The sequence below is a fragment of the Alligator mississippiensis genome, chromosome 2 (assembly GCF_030867095.1).
Source record: "Alligator mississippiensis isolate rAllMis1 chromosome 2, rAllMis1, whole genome shotgun sequence".
Taxonomy (NCBI): domain Eukaryota; kingdom Metazoa; phylum Chordata; order Crocodylia; family Alligatoridae; genus Alligator; species Alligator mississippiensis.
The window spans coordinates 86,937,407-86,959,511 of NC_081825.1; the positions used below are offsets into that span (position 1 = coordinate 86,937,407).

Here is a 22,105-nt window from a genome sequence, read left to right on the forward strand (position 1 = left end):
CACTTCTGCTGGCTGGTGCTGACCCGGGTGCGTCTGTCCCATCCGGAGCAGCACGCAGGTGAAGCTGGCTTCCCATGTGCTACTGGGGACGGGAGGAGCCCGGCCGGGTCGGCACCGGCCAGGAGAAGCGGCAGCGGAGCCATGTGCCTCTTGGGACTGACAGGTGCAGGCAGGGGGAAAATGCAGCTGAGCCCCTGCTGCTCCGGCTGGGCTCGTCCCATTCCGTCCTGAGTGGCACACGGTTCCGCCGCCGCTTCTGCTGGCTGGTGCAGACCCGGCCGGACTCCTCCCATGCCCAGTAGCATGTGGGAAGCCAGCTTCAGATGCATGCCGCTTTTCCTGGCCGGTGCTGACCCGGCTGGATCCGTCCCATCTGGAGCATCATGCGGCTGAAGCTGGATTCCCACATGCTGCTGGGGACGGGAGGAGCCCGGCTGGGTCTGCACCGGCCAGCAGAAGTGGCGGCAGAGCTGTGTGCCACTCCGGAGAAGACGAGCCCAGCTGGAGCAGCAGGGGCTGAGCTGCATTTTTCCCCTGCCTGCACCAGTCAGTCCTGAGCGGCACATAGCTCCACCGCGGCTTCTGCTGGCCGGTGCAGACCTTTCCAGGCTCCTCCTGTTCCCAGCAGTATGCAGCTGAAACCAGCTTCTCATGTGCTGCTGGGGACGGAAGGAGCCCGGCCAAGTCTGCATCAGCCTGCAGAAGCAGCAGCGGAGCCGTGTGCTGCTCGGGACGGGATGAGCCTGGCCGGAGCTGCAAGGGCTCAGCTGCACTTTCCCCCTACCTGTGCCCATCAGTCCTGGGCGGCACATGGCTCCGCCGTCACTTCTGCTTGCCGGTGCCAACCTGGTTGGGCTCCTCCAGTCCCCAGCAGCACATGGGAAGCCAGCTTCAGCTGCGTGCCGCTCCAGATGGGACAGACCCGCCGGGGTCGGCATTAGCCAGCAGAAGCGGCAGCGGAGCCGTGTGCCTCTCAGGACTGATCAGCGCAGGTAGGCAGAAAGTGCAGCTGAGTCCCTGCTGCTCCGGTTGGGCTCATCCTGTTTCAAGCGGCACACGGCTACTCTGCTTCACACATGCACTGCGTCTGCAACATCAAGCTGACGCGGTGCATGTGGGAACCTTGTTGCTTCCCCAGTCTTTCAGCAGCCATTAGGAAGCTGCTGTGGAGTTGGGGGAGGGACAAGGGGTGGGAACAAATATAAACAATGTTTACTTTCATTTCCCATTGCAGCACTGTGGGCCTCAGAAAATGGCTTGGTGGCCCACATGGCGGCCCGTGGGCCATATGTTGGACAAGCCTGATGTACATAGATTGGAAAGAGTCTAGTGGAGAATGATAAAAACAATTAGAGCCCTGTGAAGCAAGCTTATGAGGAAAGGATGAAAGAACTAGGGTTATTTGGCCTGGAGAAGAGAAGTGAGTGGGCATTTGATAACAGTGTTCATATACCTTCAGATAAGGACAGGTACGGAAATGGAGATGGAGATGGACTTTTTTCCATTGAAATGTCAAGATGGGCTTTTCTCTGTGATTGTAGGGCAGAGGGCTAGGAGCAATGGCTTCAAGTTTCAGCAGGAGAACTTTAAATTGGAGATTAGGAGGACGCTCAAGAATTAGAAGAGTCTATGTAAAGAAATTGTGGGATCTTTATCCTTGGAACCTTTCAAGAGCAGGTTAGACAGGTGTTTGCCTGTGCTGGGTTAGTCAGGGATGATCTTGCCTCGATCAGGGGGCTGGACTCAATGTTCTCGTGAGGTCCCTTCCATCCCTACTTTCTTATGGTCCTGTACAGAAATTCTATCTTTGGATCAGGCCATCTTTACTGTATTTCAGGCAAGTACAATTTTGGAGGGAGATATGGCAGCTGAGGGGAGGTGTTCTTGCAGGTTGACTTGAAAGTTGTTAGAGAACAATGTTTTATTAAGTTTCTCAGGTTGCCACCATATTATAATAAAACTGAAGCAGATTGTCACAGGACAGTTTGCTCTCTAAAAAAAATGGTTTCAGCTAAGCATAGTTTAGCTACCTCACAGCTGAGACTCATCTGAAAAGACAGCAGGTGTCTGCAGAGGACAGATGTGTGCAGGTTAGTTTCTGTGACAGGTTTTGTAGCAGGGTGACTTTTAGGCAGGCGAGTCTTTTGAGAATATAGATGTGTAATGCATCGACAATAAAAGAGCAAATGATTTACGTATGCTTAAAGGCCAAAGTAACAGAAAATGGGCTAAGTATAAATGAAAATTGGTCCCTGCCTTGCACTTTCAACAAGCAATTCCGGAGGGAATAACAGTTTATTTATATGTTACTTCCTCAGGAAATGTTTTTATTTATGAAATAAGATTTTATATTGTAAGACTATAAGGAGCATACATACGCTCTGTGGGCTAGGATGTAATAGGACTTAATATCTTCTAATTTTCACTGGCTGAATTGTAACTAATGAAACATAGTGCTTTAATAGTGCTTTTCTTTGCCCTAGATATTTGCATTGTGAATAAAGAGGGTTAGGCAAACTGAAAGAAAATTGCTTCCTATAACACTTGGTTTAGCTCTTTGTTTAAGGTTTTCTCATTGCAGTCTTTATATCCTGAATTTTTAAGCCTACTTATGGAAGAACTGCTTTCTCTTTATGATTTCCTTCAATGAGATACAGGATATTTGCTTGTCAGTTGTTGCTGTTGAATAGGAGAAAGCAATTTTGTAGTGCTTATTGCTGTGTTGCTAGACCTAATTATGTATTGCCTCATTTTTTCTTTTTTATATGTAGATAAGAGGCCACAGCCCTCTTTCTTTTAATGTATTTTGTGATTGCCATTAGTTTATAGGTTTTCCTGAATTTTTCAAAGTTCAGGACAGCTCTCAGCTAAATGGCTGTGCTCTCACTACTGGCCACAGAATCATTTCAGTTGCTGCCAAGCCTATGGCCAAATAAAAGAGGAAGTTTGAAAGACAAATAAAAGAGGCCTTACACATTAAAAATAACTATTAAGAGGCCTCATGAAGATGAAAAATAAACCAGAAGATAAAGAATAAACCAGAAAATAACCTGTCTAGTTTTAACACCACATTAGTCCATGACCATGAGATTTTTAAATTTTTTTTTAAAGAATTCTGTGATGAAAAATAACATCCAATGGTTTTACCTGGAAGGTAGGACACCATGGCATCTACATGTGCATTAACACACTTTTTACTTAATGCGTATTAAAGTTAGGCAGGAAAGGTTCTTTGAATAGATGTGATATCTTCTATTAGACTAACTAAACAGTTGGAAAAATTGTTCTTTGCAAGCTTTAGGGCACAAACACCCTTATTTAAGCATAGGGAGAGTCTGTTCTCTCCCTATTCCTGAAGAAGGGTGCTTGTTTCTGAAACATGAGTTGCCATTACATAAGATGTTCTGGGCACTTTAATTAGAGCAGATCTTGTAGCCACTTTAAAGGTTCCCCCCCCCCCAGCACATATGTAAACACTCTTAGATATATTCGTGCATTCCTGTTGGTGCTGGTGTATGAGAAAACAGAATTAAGTCCTCCGCCTCTAAAGCAATGAATCAACAGTGGGTTTATCTACACATTCAGTTAGTGTAGCACAGTAAACTCCAGCGCGATTTGTGCCAGAGTTAACAGCTTCTGGGTGCTGTGTCACCCAGGACTGCAGCAGTTTGAGTCAGGGTGGAGCATTCCTGGGCTGGCAGCAGGCTTGGGGTCAGTCCCAGGCTCTAGGTCAAGGCGTCAGGCAGTGGAGGGGTTGGCTGGGCCACAAGAGTGCCCAAAGAGCAGAACCATTTGGCTAGGTGGCAGGCAGGGATCTGGTTCCCTGGAGCCTGGGCTGACTGTGTGCAATTTATGCCCAGGTCAGCATTTGCACGTGTATTTAGGTGCAGTTATTTTTGCCGCCGTAAGATAATACTGTTCCGGACAGTACTATCTTAGGATGGTGAAAATTAGTTTGCTGTGGTCTAATAGCATTGCATGTGTAGACTGCGATGATTTACTGGCAGCAAATTAGTCTACTATGCAGGTAAGTGTAAGTGTGGATGCACCCAGTGAATAGTGCTCAGCTCATGCAATGCAGCAATTAATACAGACAGTATTTAATTGGGGAAAAGCTAACAGCAGGAAGTAGAATATGTTGAATGGTCTGTTAAATGACTTCAGTATCTTTTATTTCCACATTTATTTACTCAGTCAAACACCTTTTATAAACCCTATAATCTGTCAACACGCCCCAACCCCAGTTCTGTCATTGCTTTGGAAGCTATTTTGGGGACTCACTATGTCCCTAGCACCACTACGACTTAGTAGATGTCATTCTTTTGGACATTTCAATGATAAATATAGCTGATAAAGCACAACATTGTCCTCCATAGAGTCATTTATCTAAGAAAAAGTTTATCTGCTGCTCTGGATGTTTAAAGAAGCTAAAGTAATAAATATCTGTTGATATCATTTGCGATGCAGGATTATCAATCATTGTGCATTTCATACTATTATCCTTGGAATATTATTTGGATTAGCTGTCTAGTCATGAGCCTGTACTTTACAATTCTCTTTAGAGCACCAGGAAATCTATAATTTACCAGTATAACTCAATTTCCAGCTTTGATAGGTTGATAAATAAAAGTAGCTCTACTTTTTTTCCTCTAGTATGATTTAAAAATATTTCTTCCCATATGTAAAATGCTGCATTTTGAATGTTATAGTAATAATGTCTAGCATGAGTTTTGAGCTGTTTCCAGTATCTCTGTTAAATGGGGCATCTCTACTCCCCACTGAAACTACCAAAATTAACACATGCATTAAAAATCAATGAAACAATAATTTCAGATAAAAATATAGGAAGTAACAAAATACGCACTTAGCTCTACCATCCAACTGTGTTGGTACTTCTGTCCCCTTCCTGTCTCCTTTGTTTTGTATCTAGTTTATTCTGACTGGGATCTTGGTCTGAGGACTACATGGGCAGAGACATGCAAACTCACATGGCCCTGAAATCTGTGGGGCTGCAGATAGGATCTGTTTTTTTGGTTTTTTTACAGATTCTCTTTCATAACAGGCTAGGAGCTTATACTGTAAAAGTCTTTGGGATATGTGGTCTGCTTTCAGATCTCCGAGAAATGCCTACAGTGGCCTTTATAAATAATAAGTAACTATCAGTTCCTAGAATTAATCAACTATAGTAAAATGCATTTCAAATTACCACATGCAACTCCTTCAAAATAAAAATCCATTGGTCAGTTTCAACGTAGAGATAAAACTGGATGCAATCAGCTGTGCTGCTTCAACATACAAGGCATTCTCAGGAGTGGATTTCTGGCATTGTGGATCAATTACTGTATAAAAGATTATTATATCCAGCTATTCAATCATAATAGTAAAACACTGGTAGAGTATATAAAGGAAAAGTGAACATGATCCTGATGTCTAAATGTAGAAGTCTAAAACAAGAAATAAGATACCTGGAGCCTTGACAAAAGCTTTCTACTTGGGAGGCAGCTGTGGTTGGTTTCAAATATGAGGAGAAAAGCAAAACCAATTTAGGAACATATGACTTTAATAGGGCTCATTCTTGGTCTGTTTTGACTTAGTCACTGCTCTCTGCTGAAGATGCATGAATACTATGCAAATGATCATTTGATCCAAGGTATGATCGTCTTTTGCTTCTTGACCTGATGGTCTCAGATCCAATATTGTATCTTCTACTTTAAGGTTGATCTTCGCGCACAGTCTACAGACAGATGTAACAACTGTACCAATATCAAATGATACAGATAGAAGTTACTATGATGGAATTATTATGGCTGCATACTTCGGTTGAAATAACAGTATCACAGAACTGTTGTAACTGTCTCATTTAGGCTTAAAGTTACAGTAATTTAGCTGACTTATCTCTATAGGACCATACAGGCCTAACAGTTATCTTCTAGCATCTGATGTGCATTCCCAAGCAGCAGCTCACCCTCCTCTTTTTTAAAGTGGTTAAAATGTGTATTTGTCCAAGATTTACACAATATTCAGATGTTTTTCTAGACAATATCCAAGTAAGTCCATGTGGCAGAAATGGAGCTGATAGCAATAATAGCATAAGGTATCCTTGCAGCATAGGTTAAATTCACCAACAAATTCCAAAACCAACATAGGTTAAATTCCAAAACCAACAATACTTGGCAAGATAAGATCTCATAAAGACCTTGTTCCTGTAGTGTGTCATTTTTCCTTTCTGATTAGTTGAAAATTCATATTGTGGATTATGTTGACTTGGATGATGATGTGTGGACTAAATGTTTGATCTGGAATGAAACTTGCTCAGGCAAAATTATTAGATATTAGTACAAACAAGATAGACCACTTGCTGAGATTAGCCAGAGGCACCTATGCATGCTCATTGGCTTTCTGCATGTATCTTCGTAGACAATGCATACTGGAAATGAAAACCATAAAATCTTGGTTAAGATGGTGATACTTGTATTGACAAGTTTTCTTTCCTTGGGCTGACGTGAAAATGGTGATTTTTAAAGAGGGATGGGGGTGGGGAGGAGAAAGGGAGAGTGGGATGGGGAGAGGGAGAAAGCTAAATTTATTAGCTGTATTCTAAGGGCATATTTATCAAAAAGTTGCCACATGCTATTTGAATGGTATCTTGAATAATCTACTGGGCATCATTGAGCAGAGATCTCTATACTCTTCCTAGCAATAGTGTATTGTTATTAATGCTTCCAAATAAAGAATGTTTGTGAATAATTTCAGCTCTTAACTCTTTTCACTAGTGTTCTCCTAAAGTCATGTGACCTTCAGCTGTAGCTCAAACTCTTCCCTTTTTAAAGAATCCTTCATTGTATGAAGATTTGGTAGTGTCCTTTAAACCTTTGTAAAAATAGAGGTTTATAGGAGTGATTGTTGGACAAAATTTTCATCCTAGTTCTGCAAACGCAAGGTTTCTGAATAGGTGGGATAAATATATACGTTTTCAAGTTCTTCTCCAAGCTGAATGAAGACTCTCTCTTTTGTTAGGTTTGCCAGTCACTTTGCAGAACCAGGTGTAATGCTACCATACCAAGCCTAAAATTTCAGAATGAATGTGCCTTCACTAAAGTGGCACAAGGGGGCACCATTGTCAACGTCATAACTGCAAAGCTCAGTAAATGCAATCTTCTTTACATACTGCATTACTGGCTTTTTTTTTTTTTTTTAGAGGAATGCAAACTCTCACGTGCCTATGGCAACAGAGATGGAGAGCTTTTTCTAGAAAGCTTTACAGGATCGACTAGTGCTGGAGTCAAGTATCAAGATGTATTCCATGTTATTTTTATTGGACCAACTTTATAGTTGGAAGAGATGATAAACAAGCTTTCCAAATAGATTAGGTCACCTGAGCAAGGGCACTGTGTGCACTAAAGTTTGTAAACATAACTCCTAATGAAGACAGGACAGATCTGCAACTTAGACTAGTGATAAAGATAGCTTAATAGAAGATAAATATTAGCAATCAAATTTTCCTTCTGGTATGTTTCCTAGGCCCTTGTGGCTACAATATTGCTCTGAGTAATAATTCAGCATTCTCCAGAATGGAGAACTGGCCCATCAGTACCACATAACTCTCATGCAGAAGGGAAAGATTAATTAAAGAAGAGTCAATTTTCTCCTGTTACTGAATGCTAGGTATTAATTTAACTTTTCTTTGATGAAGAAAGCATCCAGCCAGATAAGGTTCTTTTGCTGCTATGATCTAGCTAGGGAATGTTACAGCCTTCTAGCAGGAAAAGAATGAATGTGTCTATCTTTTCTTCTACATGCTTCCACCAAGTGCTGTAATATTGATCCTTTGCAGTACGTATCTAGTGATAGATTTTTTAAAGCTAATAGGCAATATTCTTAGAAAACAGTTTGCTCTTTCTAATGTATCCAAATGCGTTCATATAACGGAATCACAAACATAAGACAGAGGCAAAGTCACGCCTGGTTTAAATCTGTCTCCTTCAGTAATTTTCATTTGAATGGGCCTGATGTCTTTATTTGTCTGCCTTGTATCGATTGTATTTCACATGCATTGTTATAGATGAACAGGCATGAATAATACATAGTGTTCCACCTTTCTTTTTAAAGCAGTTTAATCTATATCCTAAGTTTGGCAATATGTCTTTCTTTTCATCAATAAGATGGATAAACAAAGAGAACAAACCTCCAAGTAGTTATGTAGTATTTGTCACTGTCAGACTAAGGGAGTCTCTGCTTTTTTGTATTGTGTAAACAGTCTGATTCTTTAAACTGCAGGGCTCAGTTTGATGTGGTTAGGCCAGTGTCACTTCCAAGGAAGAAACCTGTTGTTTCCTCCCTACACAGACTTTTCTTTGGCCCTTCTGCAGGACCCTTCAGTGGTGGAAGGGGAGGTTTCATTTCAGTTCCTGTACCCAGGATGTGTTTTACCTTCTTCTAGCAACTCAAGATGAATTCATCCATTTCATTTGGATTGATCTAACTAGAACAGTTCAATCTAAATGCCCATCTCTGCAGAGCAGTTAAACCCCTGTTTGAGGGGTTAAATTGGACAAAAAATGGCTGGGCCCATCTAAGTTAGTTCACTTACATTGGGAATGGATTAACCTGATCTACCAAACACCTGTACATGTTTGAAGTGCAGCCCCAGGGCTGAGAAAGCCCAGTCTCTTTCACCAGCCCTGAGGCTGTACTCTTCCCCCTCCCCACCCCCCACCCTGACCAGGCTATTTTTACATGTCTGACCTCCCTACCCATGGATGGACAACTGCCCTCTGCGGACTCACCAACCCCCTCTACAGACCCATTCACTTCCCTCCTGATAATGCCAGCCCCTTCCCCCACTCCAAGTTACTCCAGGTTCCTGGTGTGGCTCCCAGCACTGGTGAATAGCTCTCGCTCTACAGTCATGTGGCTTAAGGCAAGCTGTGACACCAGAGACCAGGTGCAAGGAATGACTGTACGCACCCTCCCTAAACCACTTCTTGCCTCTAATGCTCTCCTTAGCAGCTTGTTCTTTTTTCCATTTAGTTTGAGACTTTTTTTATGAAGCATAAGCTTTTGTAAGCAACAGCTTGCTTTGTCAGTTAGACTAGGGACAGACATGCAAAAAGCCTGAGCCTGAGTTGATTCAATCTTTGCAGGTTAGTCAAACCTGCCTGGATTGAATTAGTTTGCAACTGTACAGACATCCCCTCTGGACTGAGGAAATGCAGGCACATGCCTTCAGTGGCTCAGGCAAGAAGCCAGGGGACACTAAAGCAGCCTCTCTTCCCTTCCACAGTACTAAGCTGAGAGAGGGTGTGGCCAGGCCCCAGCAGGACCTCTGATTAGGGAGGGGTGTAAACCCCCACCCTGCCTGCACAGTCCCAGGCTTTTTCCTGCTCGCTGTTCAGGGGGTAGGAGTGTTGCCAGTCCCCCGACCCCAATTAGCACTCTGGAGGCAGGTCATGGTGGTGGGACAGTGGAGGGAGTGGGGGGATACAAATCTTTTCCCTGCTCCTTTGTGAGGCCGGTGTCCATCAGGACCCCCACCCCTGCCTGTCCCTGCTCTGGCTGGGGAGCAGAGGGACGGGGCCAGCCCTGCTCTGCTGGAGCAGAGAACCCAGCCCAGAGAGCATGCTGGGGACTCTGGTTTAAGTTAAACCAGGAAGGGGTCTGAGACAGACATTACATAAACTGGTTTAAGCCAAATCAGTTAAGTCATCTAGGTTTATCTCAAACATTCATCCACGTTTATCCCAAACCAGTTTCAGCCATTTTGAAACTGGTATATGTGCACTGAACTTATGTCCTGTTACAGGTTTAAACCAGTTTCTGATAATTTAAATCAGTTTGTGTCATGTCTTTCCCTAGCCTTAGTCTATAAGGTGCATCGCTACCCTGCTTTCTGTCTAGCCTACTGCCCCTTGGAGTATTTTTATAGCCATAGGATCATAGGAAAGAAGGGCTGGAAGCGATCTTATGAATTCACCTAGTCCAACCCCTTTGTCCAAGCCAGATTCACCCCTGACTAAACCATCCCAGGCAAGTGTCTGACTAACCTACTCTTGAAAACTTCCAAGGATGGAGATTTCACAATGTCTCTTTGTAGCCTGTTCCATTCTTGACTATCCTTATAATCAGAAAGTTCCTCCTAATCTCCAACCTGCTCAAGCTCCTAGTCCTCCCCCATGGCCACAGAGAAAAGCACATCTCCATCTTTCCTGTAATCACCCTTCAGGTATTTGAAGATTGTTATCAAATCCCCATTCAGTCTCTTCTCCAGACTAAGTAATCCCAGTTCTTTTATCCTAAACTCATATGTCCTGCACCAATACACCAGCATATTTTATGCAGGTAAAGGGCAGGCAGTAAAGTATTATATAAAATGTCCAGAAAGAATGCTTTAAAAATAGAGAGGTGAGAACAAGAGCATAGATGTTCAGACTGTTCTCTAAATCTTTAAAGTATAAGAAATAGAACTTAAATAATATACTTGTATGAGTATGATGCTATACATTTGATTGTGAATCTACTTCATAAAACAAAGAGAGGTAGTTAGCCATGTTAGTGTGCTTCTGCTGGCCTTCATTCCTTAATATTTCCATGGCTGGGGATTCCAGTTAGCCCAGATGGAATCATTTCAACCACTTTGTTCTGTAATCCTAGAGAACACAATAATTAAAATTCCGGGGTTTCTAATCTCTTTTCTACAGTGGAGCTCCTGTCTCTGGTATGACTAACAGGGCATGAGTGAGACCTTTAGTTTCTCGACAGGCTTCTCTATAGTAAGGTATGATGGAGTATGGGGGTTACTGTAATATTTCTGTCTTTATCGGTGTTCAATTGTAATCATGTTGTGTGCCTCAGTTTCCCCCTGGCTATGATGATCTGTTGAGGTCCCTTCTGACCCTAGCATCTATGAACTTATAAAGAGGGAAAAGAAAGGCTTAGAGACAGTGGGCACATCCAGACAAGCCCGCATGTGCCTCTTGCAGCATCTCAAACCCCTTTGAGATGCTGCAAGAGGCATGTGCCGGAACAAAAAAAAACAACCCCCCCCAAAACAAATGATCCTCGTGCTATAAATTTGCAGCAGGGGAGCAAAATTAGACCTCTGGATATCCAGGGGTCAAACAATACCCCGGGGGGGGGGAAATAAAACGGGTCAGGGCATGGTCCCTAGCTTGGGGCTGGAGACAAGCAGGAGAAGGAGTAGGGGGCTGTAGAGAAGCCCCTGCTTTCTCCAGCCTCCTACTCATTCTCTGCTACTGCTGGTGAGTGTGGGGGGGCTGGGGGAAACAAGCCTTCTGCTTGTTCTCCTGTTTTCTCCAGCCTCCTGCTTGTTCTCATCTCTGGCCTCTGGAAGCTGGAAAAGAGCAGGGGCTGGAGACCAGTGGCGGGGCATGGAGAGAGCTGTAGCCCCTGGGGGGGCCTGGGACCCTGCAGGCAGGGTAGTCCTTGTGTTGTGTGTGGGGGGGGCTCTGCCCTGTGGGGGGCAAGGGACCAGTGGTGATGTGTAGGGGGTGCACGTGCATCCCCTCAGAAAAGGCACTGCTGACAGTATCGGTGTCTGTGGGCAGTTAACAATCGCTGCTGGCCACCACTGTTGCTGCCAGCAGTGTCTGTGGGTGGCTTACCACCCCTACCCCCACTGCCGACCATGCCAGCTGCATGTGCGGGAGCTCCCTGCTTAACACTGCCGCCACGCTCCCACTGCTGCCAGTGCCACCATGCCCCATCAGCCGCCGGGGGCACGCGGTATTCATACAGGGGACCCAGCCCTCCTAAGCAGCCCCTGCACCCACAGTGACTCACTTCCCCCCACCCCCCTTCCTCCCTCCTGCAAACACTACATCCCCCCCATCACACACGAACCCCCCCCTACAAATCCCACATCCTCCCCCCAATCACACACCCGCCACGTGCCAAGGAAACCAAAAGCAAACATTAAAAGATATAGAGATTTAGGATTTATTTTATTATGATGCTAGAGACACTGATAGGCTTCCAAATTTCTTTAACATTGTAAATATAGCATTAAAACATTGCCCATCTGATCAGTCCCCCTTTCTTTCTCTCTTTTGTTCTAATTGTGTAACAATGTGGATTTTGGGGTACTTTAAACAGTGAATTTGGGACGCTGCTTCAGCAGTCTAGCTGACACAAGGGACTAGTGTCCCCAGATACCAGTTGGCTGGGCCCCAGAAGCTCCTGTCTATTTGTATGTTCCAGAGATGATGGGCCTTAAGGCCCACCTAGTTACCTGATAGCCCCCGCTACTGTGGGGGGCCAAAGTTTGAAAAATACAACTAATTTAAACTTTTTTTTTTTGTGGGACAACTAAGGAACAAAAGGGTAGGAGTGATGTGGGAGTTATAGGTTCAAAGTGTGAAAAGAAGTTAGCTGGAGGGGGACACCGAGCAGAGCCCCCTGGGCCACATTTACCAGTCCTCAAAGGCATCCAAGGAGCCGGTGGATGCCACCCATTGGTTTTCTACGCATGTTTCCAGGCAAAGAAGTCAGAGGAAAGTGGCACCACAGTCTCCAGGCACCTTCCCGGCCAGAATCTCCTTTCTGGTCAAATACAGGCCCATTTGGCCAAGGCCAGGAGGAGGTTGACCAGGAGGTCCCGGGACTTGGTGGGGCCGTGGATGGGGTGACCAAAAACAAGAAGGTGGGGGGTGAAATTCAACCAGAACCTCAAAAGGAGGCTCTGGAGGTGGAGGGGCTGCAGCCTGGTGCACTTGAAGGTCATGTGCGCCAGGGTCTCCCTCTGCCCGCAGAAGGGGCAAGAGATCGGGGTATCCATGAAGCTCACCACATACACCCATGGTGATGGCTCCATGGAGGAGCTGCTAGCTAAGGTTCCCAGTGGCTCATGGGATGAGGGCGGAGTATAGACTCAGCCACTGGGGTGCCCCAGCCATGCCCTCACCCAGCAGGTACTGCCACTTGGTGTCTGGGCAGGATGTGAGGGTGGTATGATGGACAGTGCAGCACACCAGCATGTAGAGGTGACAGCGATGGATGGTGGACTGGTCTGGTGTACTCTAGCCAGCTCAGGTGGTGGAGCAGGGAGCTCTGTGAAACTGCGCGAGGCACCAGCCCCATGACAAATTCTGGTGGGCTGGAGGACATGGGGGTGGGGGGCGGGGACCGCCATCGTGCACAACCTGGTCAATAAAGGAAAGGGCGTTGGAAGGTAGGACAGATTTCACCTCCTGGACCAGATGGCAGGTTGCATGTGTTGTGGGTAGATCCATGCGCTGGGCCAGTGCAGAGGGGTCCACCCACTCCTACCTATCGTAGTCCAGGAGGTCTCCAATATGCGTGACACCAGCCAGAATCAACCTCTGCCACAACTGGGGCGCCTCTGCTGTCGGCACCTCCAGCTGGGGGTTCCAGAGGAGGGGCTTGATGAACAGGTTGGCACCCTGGGCAACTGTTGCAGGGGACCTAGAGGCAGAGATCAGCCTTCAGGCTCAGAGGAGGTCCTGGTAGAAATCTGGCAGCCCTCGCAGGCCCTGCTGGGAGAAACCCCACAGACTGAGGAGCTGCCAGTTGTATCAGAGCTCCCAGAAGTGGTGGAGGAAAGCATGCCCCAGGTGGCCCCATGCTGCATGGCTGCCGACACTGCATAGCAGTTGCTGCAGGGCCTGAAGGTGAAAGGCCAAGACCTGGCTGCGCAGGCAAACCAGGCCCTGGCTGCCCTCCTGTAAGGGGAGGCTCAGGACCTCTGCAGTGACCCAGTGTCATCCCGGCCAGAAAAAAACTCCAGTGCCCATCTCTGGGGTCCTGCCAGGACCTCAGGGGGCACAGGCAGGGTGTGCAAGCAGTGCCAGAGCATGGACAGGACCAGCTGGTTCAGCACCAGCACTCTCCCATGCAGTGAGAGAAATTGCAGGAGCCCTGCCCATGTCCAGAGCCACTCCACCACCCTTGCATCTAGCTGGTGCCAGTTCTCTGGTGGGGAAGGGTCTGTGGGGGACAGGTAAACCCCCAAGTAGAGCAGCAAGTCTATGCCCCAGTGGATCCCGTCAAGCATGGGTGAGAGTGAGCCCACCTGCCACCTATCACCCACCACCAGGCCAAAGCTCCTGACCCAGTTGACCTGGGCAGAGGAGGCCTCCAAATACAATGCTTGGCAGGCCTCCACCTGCACCAGGTCACCTGAGTCCTGGACCACAAGGACTGTCATCAGTATATGCCAACACTGGTCCTGGCAGCTGCACTGGTGGCTCCCGGAGCATCAATCCTGCCATGCCCTTCCTCGTTCTCCTGCGGAAGCATTCCAGGGCCAAGAAATACAGCTAGCCTGACAGCAGGCAGCCTTGACGCACTCCTCTCCTGAACAGGATGGGCTCCGTCAGGGTCCAATTGAGCTTGACCAAACATTCTGCAGAGGAGTACAGGACTTGGAGAGCCCACACAAAGTGGGGCCCAAAGCCAAAGGGCCACAGCATGCCTGTGAGATACCTGTGATCCATTCTGTCAAATGTCTTCTCCTGGTCCAGAGATAGGAGGGCAAAAGACAGGCCCTCCCAGAGTGCTAGCTCCAGGAGGTCCCGAACCAGGTACAGGTTGTCGAAGATGGAATGTCTGGGCACCGTGTACATCAGGGCAGGATGGATCAGGTCCATCAGCACAGACCGCAGGCACAGCAAGATGGCCTTCACTACCACCTTGTAGTCTGTGCAGAGGAAGGACACAGGATGCCAATTCCCTAGGTCACAGTGATCTCCCTTCTTCAGTAGGAGGGTCAGCATGGCCCTCTGGCACAACAGGGGGAGATCCCCACTTCACTCGGATTCGACCCAGACTGCAGCAAGGTCTGGGCCGAGGACATCCCAGAAAGCCCGGTAGAATTCCGAGGTTAGTCTGTCAATGCTTGGAGCCTTGTTGCCAGACATCAGATGGAGCGAGAGGAGCTTCCAGCCTGTCGTGATCACCCAAGCTGACCTGTGGGATTCCCTCCCACAGGTCCAAAAGGCCTTGGCATTGGTCGGATCCAGGGAGAAGAGCTCTTCACAGAAGGCCCGTGCATGCTGGTGCATCTCGCCTGGATCCATGAGGGGGGTGCCGTCACCCACCAGAAGGCAGGTGATGTACTTCTTGGCCCCCTGCCTCCTCTCCAGGGCATAGAAGAAGCGGGAGCTGCAGTCCATCTCCTAAAGCAGCTGGATGCATGAGCGGACAAATGCACCGCAGGCATGGTGGTCGTCCAGAGTATGAAGCTCTTCCCACCTCTCCCAACACTCTCCACAGAGGGACAGGTTATTTAGGTCAGTTGCCAGACACCTCTCCCGCTCCAACACTTCCTGCTCAAACTGCTCCTGGACCGCCTCCCTTTGCTGGGTGTACCCCCGAGTGTAGCCAAGGCAAAAAAGTCAGATGTGCATCTTCTCCACATCCCACCATCTCTGAGCCAAGGGGAAGGCTGCCCGTTGCTCCTGCCAGGCCAGCTAGAACTCCTGGAAAGCCTCACTGAAACCCACATCCTCCAGCAGGCTGTCATTCAACTGCCAGTACGCCGACTCCAGACAGCCAGGCCATAGCGTGGCCTGGGCCCAGACAAGGTGGTCATCATGGGGTGGGCTGGGTGCCAAAGGAGTGGCCCCAGGCAAAGTGCAGCAAAGAGATATAAACCCGGTCTAACCAGGAGTGGAATGCCTGCTCCTCCCCCACCCTCACATAAGTGAAGGCAGGGGGTTCAGTGGGGTGACAGGCATGCCAGACATCCACCAGAGAGTAGTCCATCAAGATCTCCCTAAGGACACCCACAGCGGCCTGGTTCCGCTCCTTGCCTGACTGGTCTCACGCATCTAGGGTGACATTAAAGTCCCCACCAAGGACCAGGGGTTTGGGTTGTAGCCATGTTGGTCTAAGGACATAGGCAGACAAGGTTCCTTGGGTGAATTTAATATCTTTTATTAGACCAACCCAAATGGTTGGAGAATAGTTATTAAGCAAGCTTTCGGGTTCAAAAACCCTTCATCAGGCTAAGGAAGCTTCAGCAGTTGGTGTGTGTTCCTTCTGGATGGAATGAAAAGTAAAGAAGCCAGGGGCTGGGCTGGGCTGGGGAATCAGTTGCCAGGCAGATTATAATGTATCAAAAATCCAATGTCTATGTTTAGTCCATGATGTCTAGTATCCAGCAGGTTGATGAAATGGAGTTCATAGGCTCGTCTCTGGGAAGTATTGTGTAAGTTTCCCTTGAGGATCAGGACTGAGAGATTGGAGAGGGAGTGGCCCTCCTGTGAGAAATGTGCCCCCACCGGTAATTGAGTGTTTCTGTCTTTGATGGATTTCCGGTGTGCATTCATTCTGGTGCGCAGTTGTTGTCTGGTCTCTCCTACATATCTTCCATCAGGGCATTTGGTGCATTGGATGAGGTATATTACATTTCTGGAGGTGCAGCTGTAAGATCCAGGGATGCTGATGGCTCTGTTGTGGGGTGTAGTAATAGTGGGGGTGGTGGAGATGTGTGGGCAGGTTTTGCATTTCTTGTCCTGGCACGGTCTGGATCCTTTTGGTGTGTTCTGGGGTTGAGGAAGTTTGCTTCTGGTGATGAGGTTGGCGAGGTTCAGTGCTTGTCTGAAGGCTAGGATGGGTGGCTCTGGGAAGATCTTTTTAAGAATAGGGTCTCTTTCTAATATGGGTTGCAATTTTTTGAGGATTTTCCGTACAGGTTCAAGGGAGGGGTGATAGGTCATAACCAGCAGTGTGCGATTTGTGGGGGTTTTTCTTCTGTACTGCAGCAGTTCTTCACGTGGTATCCAGGTGGCTCTTTCAAACGTGCGATCTACCTCTCTGGAGGAGTGTCCTTGCTGGGTGAAAGCCTTTTTAAGATTGGTGAGGTGGCAATCCCGGGTGTTCTCTTCAGTACACATGTGGTGGTATCTGAGGGCTTGGCTGTATATCACAACTTTTTTAGTTCGTTTAGGGTGATTGCTGGTTCTGTGCAGATATGTATGTTGGTCTGTGGGTTTCTTGTATACTGTGGTCTGTATTTTACCCTTGTGGATACTGATCATTGTGTCTAAAAAGGAGATGTTGGTGCTGGAGTATTCTAAAGAAAATCGGATGGAGGGATGGTGACTTGAATTTCTGGTGGAACTCAATCAGATATTGCAGGTTCTCAGTCCAAATGATGAAGATGTCATCGATGTATCGTAAGTACAGCAAGGGATTGATGGTGCAGTTCTTAAGGAAGTCTTCTTCCAGGTGGCTCATAAAAAGGTTGGCATACTGTGGGGCCATTTTAGCGCCCATAGCTATTCCCATCATCTGGAGGAAGTGTTGATTATTAAGAGTGAAATTGTTGTGTGTGAGGATGAAGTGTATAAGGTCAGTAATATCTTTGGGTCTGTATTCTGGGTTGTAATCTTGTTCCTGTAGATATGTAAGGCAGGCTTGGATGCCATCCTGGTGTGGGATGTTGGTATATAGGCTGGTAACGTCCATGGTGGCTAGGAGGGTGTTGCTGGGAAGGTGGTCTATGTTTTTAAGTTTCCGTAGAAAGTCTGTAGTGTCTTGTACAAAACTTGCTCTGTGGGTGACAAGTGGTTTTAGGATTGATTCAACGAAATCTGATATTTCCTCGGTTAGGGTCCCATGGTTGGATATGATAGGTCTGCCAGGGTTGCCTTGTTTGTGGATTTTAGGGAGCATGTAAAAAGTCCCTGGGTTAGGTAGCGGGGGGATCAAGGTCTGTAGTTTTTCTTGTAGTCTTGATGGAAGTGATTTGATAGTATTGCTGAGTTTTTTGGTGAAATGATCAAATCAAATGATCAAATCATTTCCATCAAGACTACAAGCAGCCCTGAAACCTCCTGTGGGGATCGCCCGTTTGAGCTTTCCCGGGGGTGGGGTGTCAGGCACAGCTGGGGAGGCCCCTGGAAGCTGGGCCGCTCCTTCCCCCTATGTGGTGGTCTTGGGAGGGGGAGAGAAGTCCTCCACATCAGAGGGCTCCAGCTGTGCCTGGGCCTTCCTCTTGACTTTATGCCCAGAGGGGACCTGCACCCACTCAGCCATCAGGTAGTCCTCAGGTGGACAGGCTCCAGCAAGAGAAGGTGAGGGCTGGGGCGGGGGGGGGGGGGAAGGCAGCCATGACAGGGGTATGACTAGGGGAAGGGGGTCCCTGCTCCCTCTCTCCCCCCAGTTGCTGGTGCCCTCCCTGCGTCTCCACTAGACTTGGTTGGGGGGCAGGGTCCCTTGAGCTCACAGGTGGTCTCGTAGTTGTGGCTAGAGTGCTGGGGCGGGGTATGAGGGGGGTGGGGCACCAGTGGTAGGGGCACCCCTTTTCCCAGTGAGACCCAGAGATGCCCTCTCCTCCTGGCCCATTGGGCACTCATGATGCGAGTGCCCTGGGGCACAGCCCCGGAAGCACTGCAGGTCCCCCAGTGTATAGAAAATCCTCACCAGGGCCCCCCCAATAAGGAATTACCAGGCACCCCTCAGCCTCTAGCGAACACTCCCATCACCAGCTGGATCATAACCTAGCAACAGAAAGAGTGCACGTGGTGGAGGCCAGGGTCTCAACACCCCAGTGAGTGTGACACCACCAGGGAGATAACTCTCCCCAAGGTTTGGAGTTGGGGGAGTAAGGCCCAATTAAAGGAGGGATGGAGGGAGGACCACCCTGGTCCCCAGCTCTTCTAGAGGCTCAAGGGGGGGTGGGGATGTATTTGCCCTCCACCACGAGCCCCTTCTCTACCGCCTTTTGTGCAGTGGCCTCCGAGGCAAGGAAAAAGACCCCCTTGCCATGAAAGCAGGAGGCTGCCATGATCTTGGGGGCCCGCACTACCCAAGCCAGGGTCTGCACCCAGGTCTCAAAGTGTAGGTTCTCCTGCTTGGGCAGTTGGCACTTTACCCCATGCCTGTGGGTGAGTGCTGGAAAGGGGGCCCCACTGCCCAAGTTAGAAGGGTTGGTGGTGGAGGGTTCAGGCCCCCTGGCTTTGGGTCTCCCCATAGCTGACTGTGCATAGCTGTGGTTCCCCCCCCCCCAGGGAGCCATCTTGGTGGGGCCTGAGCTACTGCCAGGGACAGGCCTAATGGGTGTGCTGGCTGGTGTAGTGCACCTGGTCCCCTCAGGCACTGGTGGTCTAGGCTTCAGGGCAGGGGCCTTGCCCTTTCCACCCCTAGCTGTGGAGGAGGCTGAAGAGGAGCCCTTCCCACTGACCTTGGTCCCCAATGATCCTCCCCCGGGGGAGGCCTGGCTAGGGATGACCCCCTGGCCCTGTTGGTTCCCTACCAGAGTCCCACCTGCCCCTGCAGTGGAGGTTGCAGACTTCTCCACCCCTGGAGGAGGTTGGTTGAACTCTGCCTCTGGGGTGGAGGCTGCAGGGGCATGCATCTCTTTGGGGGCTTGGCTGGGATCCACCCCATAGTGGGGGCTGCAGGAAGCTCTGCAGGGGCATCTGCCCCACCAGAAGGTTCCTGCCCTGCCATTGTTTCACATGAGGGCAGGGAAGATGATAAAAACAAAATATCCCGTGGGGCTGGTGAATCTAGTAGGGGCAGGCTGGGGTTGTGGGGCAGAAGGAGGATAGGGAGGAAGGGGGTTGAAGCTCACTGAGCTACAGCCCCACAGGAAAAAACAAAACAAAACAGGAGACCTATGCTTTGGGAATATGGGGGGGGGAGGGGGAACCCCCCCAACAACAAAACCACACATACAAGGGCTGGGGAAACTCAGACTGGCTTACTCAGCCACACAGCAAACACCAGATTGGGGGAGTAGACCACAGAATTTACCACACAAGGGCAAAAACAAAACAAAACAAAACATAGAGAAGGCTGCTGAGGCAGGTGTAAAAGATGGCTGGAGCAGTGGAGGGGCTTTGTTTGTGGAAGATCTGTCCAGAAGCTCCTCAGTCCTCCAGCTGGGCACTCAGCAGCAGAGCAGTCAGCAGGAAGACAAATCAGGATCAGATGCAGTGAGGTAGCTGTGGGGGAGGGTAGAAGCAGTCAGTCAATTAGGAAGTGATCCAGTGCAGGTGTGGTGCCAGGTGGTGCAGCAAGGAATCTCCCTCTCTCCTGTGAGAGGGCAGCAGCAGAAACAATGGCAGCAGCAGCAATGGTAGGAGCCATCCAGTTCAGCCACTCAGGGCATGCTTTTAGTGAAAGTGGTGGTGAAGGTGGGGATGGCCTGCCAAGGCAGCTAGGGCAGGCAAGGTTCCTTAAGGCTCTGGCAGTGATGGTGGGGGAGGGGCCCACAGGCAGTGCAGGCTCCCTCCCCAGGCTGTCCCCTGACTGTGGCTTGGCAGGGTTGCAACATGCAGCAGAGGACCCCCCAGGGGGAGGGGGTGCAGCAACCACCCAAGGCAGGAAGAGGTGCAGCTAACTTACTCCAAAATCTCTGAGACCAAGCCAGCAGTTAATAGTAGCCAGAGGCAGGAAAGGGCCTGCCTTCTTCTCCCCAGAAGTTCCTGAGACCAAGGTTGCAGCACCCAGCCACAGCAGCCTGGGACAGGAAGGGATATAGCTAACTTCCTCCCAGAGGCTCCTCCCCCAGAAGTTCCTGAGAGCAAGTAGCCCTAGGCTGCTTGCCAGGGCATCTTTTTATATTGCTGGGGACAGCACAGGTGCTGGCCCCAGGCTCTAGCTCCCCCTGGCTGCAGATCTGGGAGGAGCCAGGCAGGGTTATTTTGCCCCAAGTGGCAGAACTTGCTCCACACCAAAGTGCATCTCCGAGCATGTGTGCTGAGGCAAAATGCCTTAGCTCAAATTTGCACCGATTCTATTTGAGCTGCTGCAAGCACATATGCTTGCATATGTGGACATACCCAGTGAAGCCAGAGTTGCTTGCAAAGTGAGAGGAGAAAGGTAGTTAACCATATTATTTTGAAGTCAGGCAGAAGGCAGGATAGATTTACACCTGATAAACCAAGTCAGAAGTACATATCATGAGCTTTTGTGAGCTTTTAATTACTTCATCAGATAAGAGAGTACCTGATTTAGTTAGTCTATATGGTGCAATTCCACCCTGTCTTGTAAGTGAGACACCTTCAACAGACTTTCTGCAAAAGACTTGAACGGCTTTGATTTCAACAAAAGGTGGGGATTGAAGGTAACACTGAGAAGGTGTTAACTCTGAGATAAACACAACAGTGGAGCGAGGAAAATGAACAAGCAGGTTGTCAGCTGCTTTGGAGAGAATTTAACGTGAGAGACTAGGAGAGGAGCTTTGGGTGCTCAGGATCCGGAAAGTCTGAAAAGGGAACAGTGGAGTATCTTTGGAGGTGCACACAGCTGTGTGGTTTGGACTGGGGACAGAGAGACTGTTTAACCTGTTTGGGGAGGCAAGAGGGCATAGAACCTCTGGCTGGGGGCATTTGTCCCTGTAAATGCCTTTTCTGAAGAGACTTGAAATTTTGGGTAGTGCGGGGTCTCCCTAGTAGGAGTTAAAGTCCCGCTCTCAGGAGTAGAACTGGATGCTAGCTCCTTGTTTCAGGGCCATAGACTACCAGGGAAGGTGACAGGTTCCCTAACCGCCACCAGCAGGGAGCTCCCAGTGCCAGTTCCACAACCATGGGGCCAGTGCTGGGAGATAAGGATCTCCCAGCCCCCGCTGCCTGATCACTATCTCAGAGTCTAGGGACTTGGAGGTCCCTGTTGCGAAGGCAGGGGGTTATTGTCCCCTTCTGGGCTCCAGTGGCAGAGCAATCTCCACCCCCCCGGGTGTCTGGCTGACCAGGAGCAGATTTGCTCCTGGTCGGGCACCTACACAAACACTAGCACGCAGTAACTACTCACAAGTAAATTTGCTACTTGTATTTGCAGGTGGCAAATTTACTTGTGACTAGTGAGATTTACTGTGCAGTAATCAAGTGCATATGTAGACGCACATGCTTACTGCGTAGTAAACTACACTATTCACAGTAAAGTGCCTCATGTAAACGTGCCCACTGAGTCACAAAGATTTGATTTATCCTTTCTCAGCAATGTCACTATCAGCTAAGATGGGAAGATATTTTAGGATATCATTGCCTGTGGATTCCAATGAATTTTTTTCCCACTCAAGGTGTGATGGAGGATCCATCTGTCAACTCAGGGTTTTGTCTGACAAGGTCTTGCCTACACCAGAAAATTTAGAAGCTATATTCTGTAATCTCCACCT

At 48.5% G+C, this 22,105-nt stretch overlaps 2 long non-coding RNA genes across 2 annotated transcripts in view; one reads left to right on the forward strand and one right to left on the reverse strand.

Moving 5' to 3' along the window:
* LOC132248336 (uncharacterized) overlaps window positions 1-22,105 on the forward strand; it is a 176,620-nt gene that overhangs the window by 37,689 nt on the left and 116,826 nt on the right. The window lies entirely within an intron of this gene.
* Window positions 18,822-20,551, reverse strand: LOC132248335 (uncharacterized). Its single transcript, XR_009459509.1, has 2 exons — window positions 20,335-20,551; window positions 18,822-19,931 (listed from the first exon to the last, which is right to left on the reverse strand). It is a non-coding gene; the product is annotated as an uncharacterized LOC132248335 (long non-coding RNA).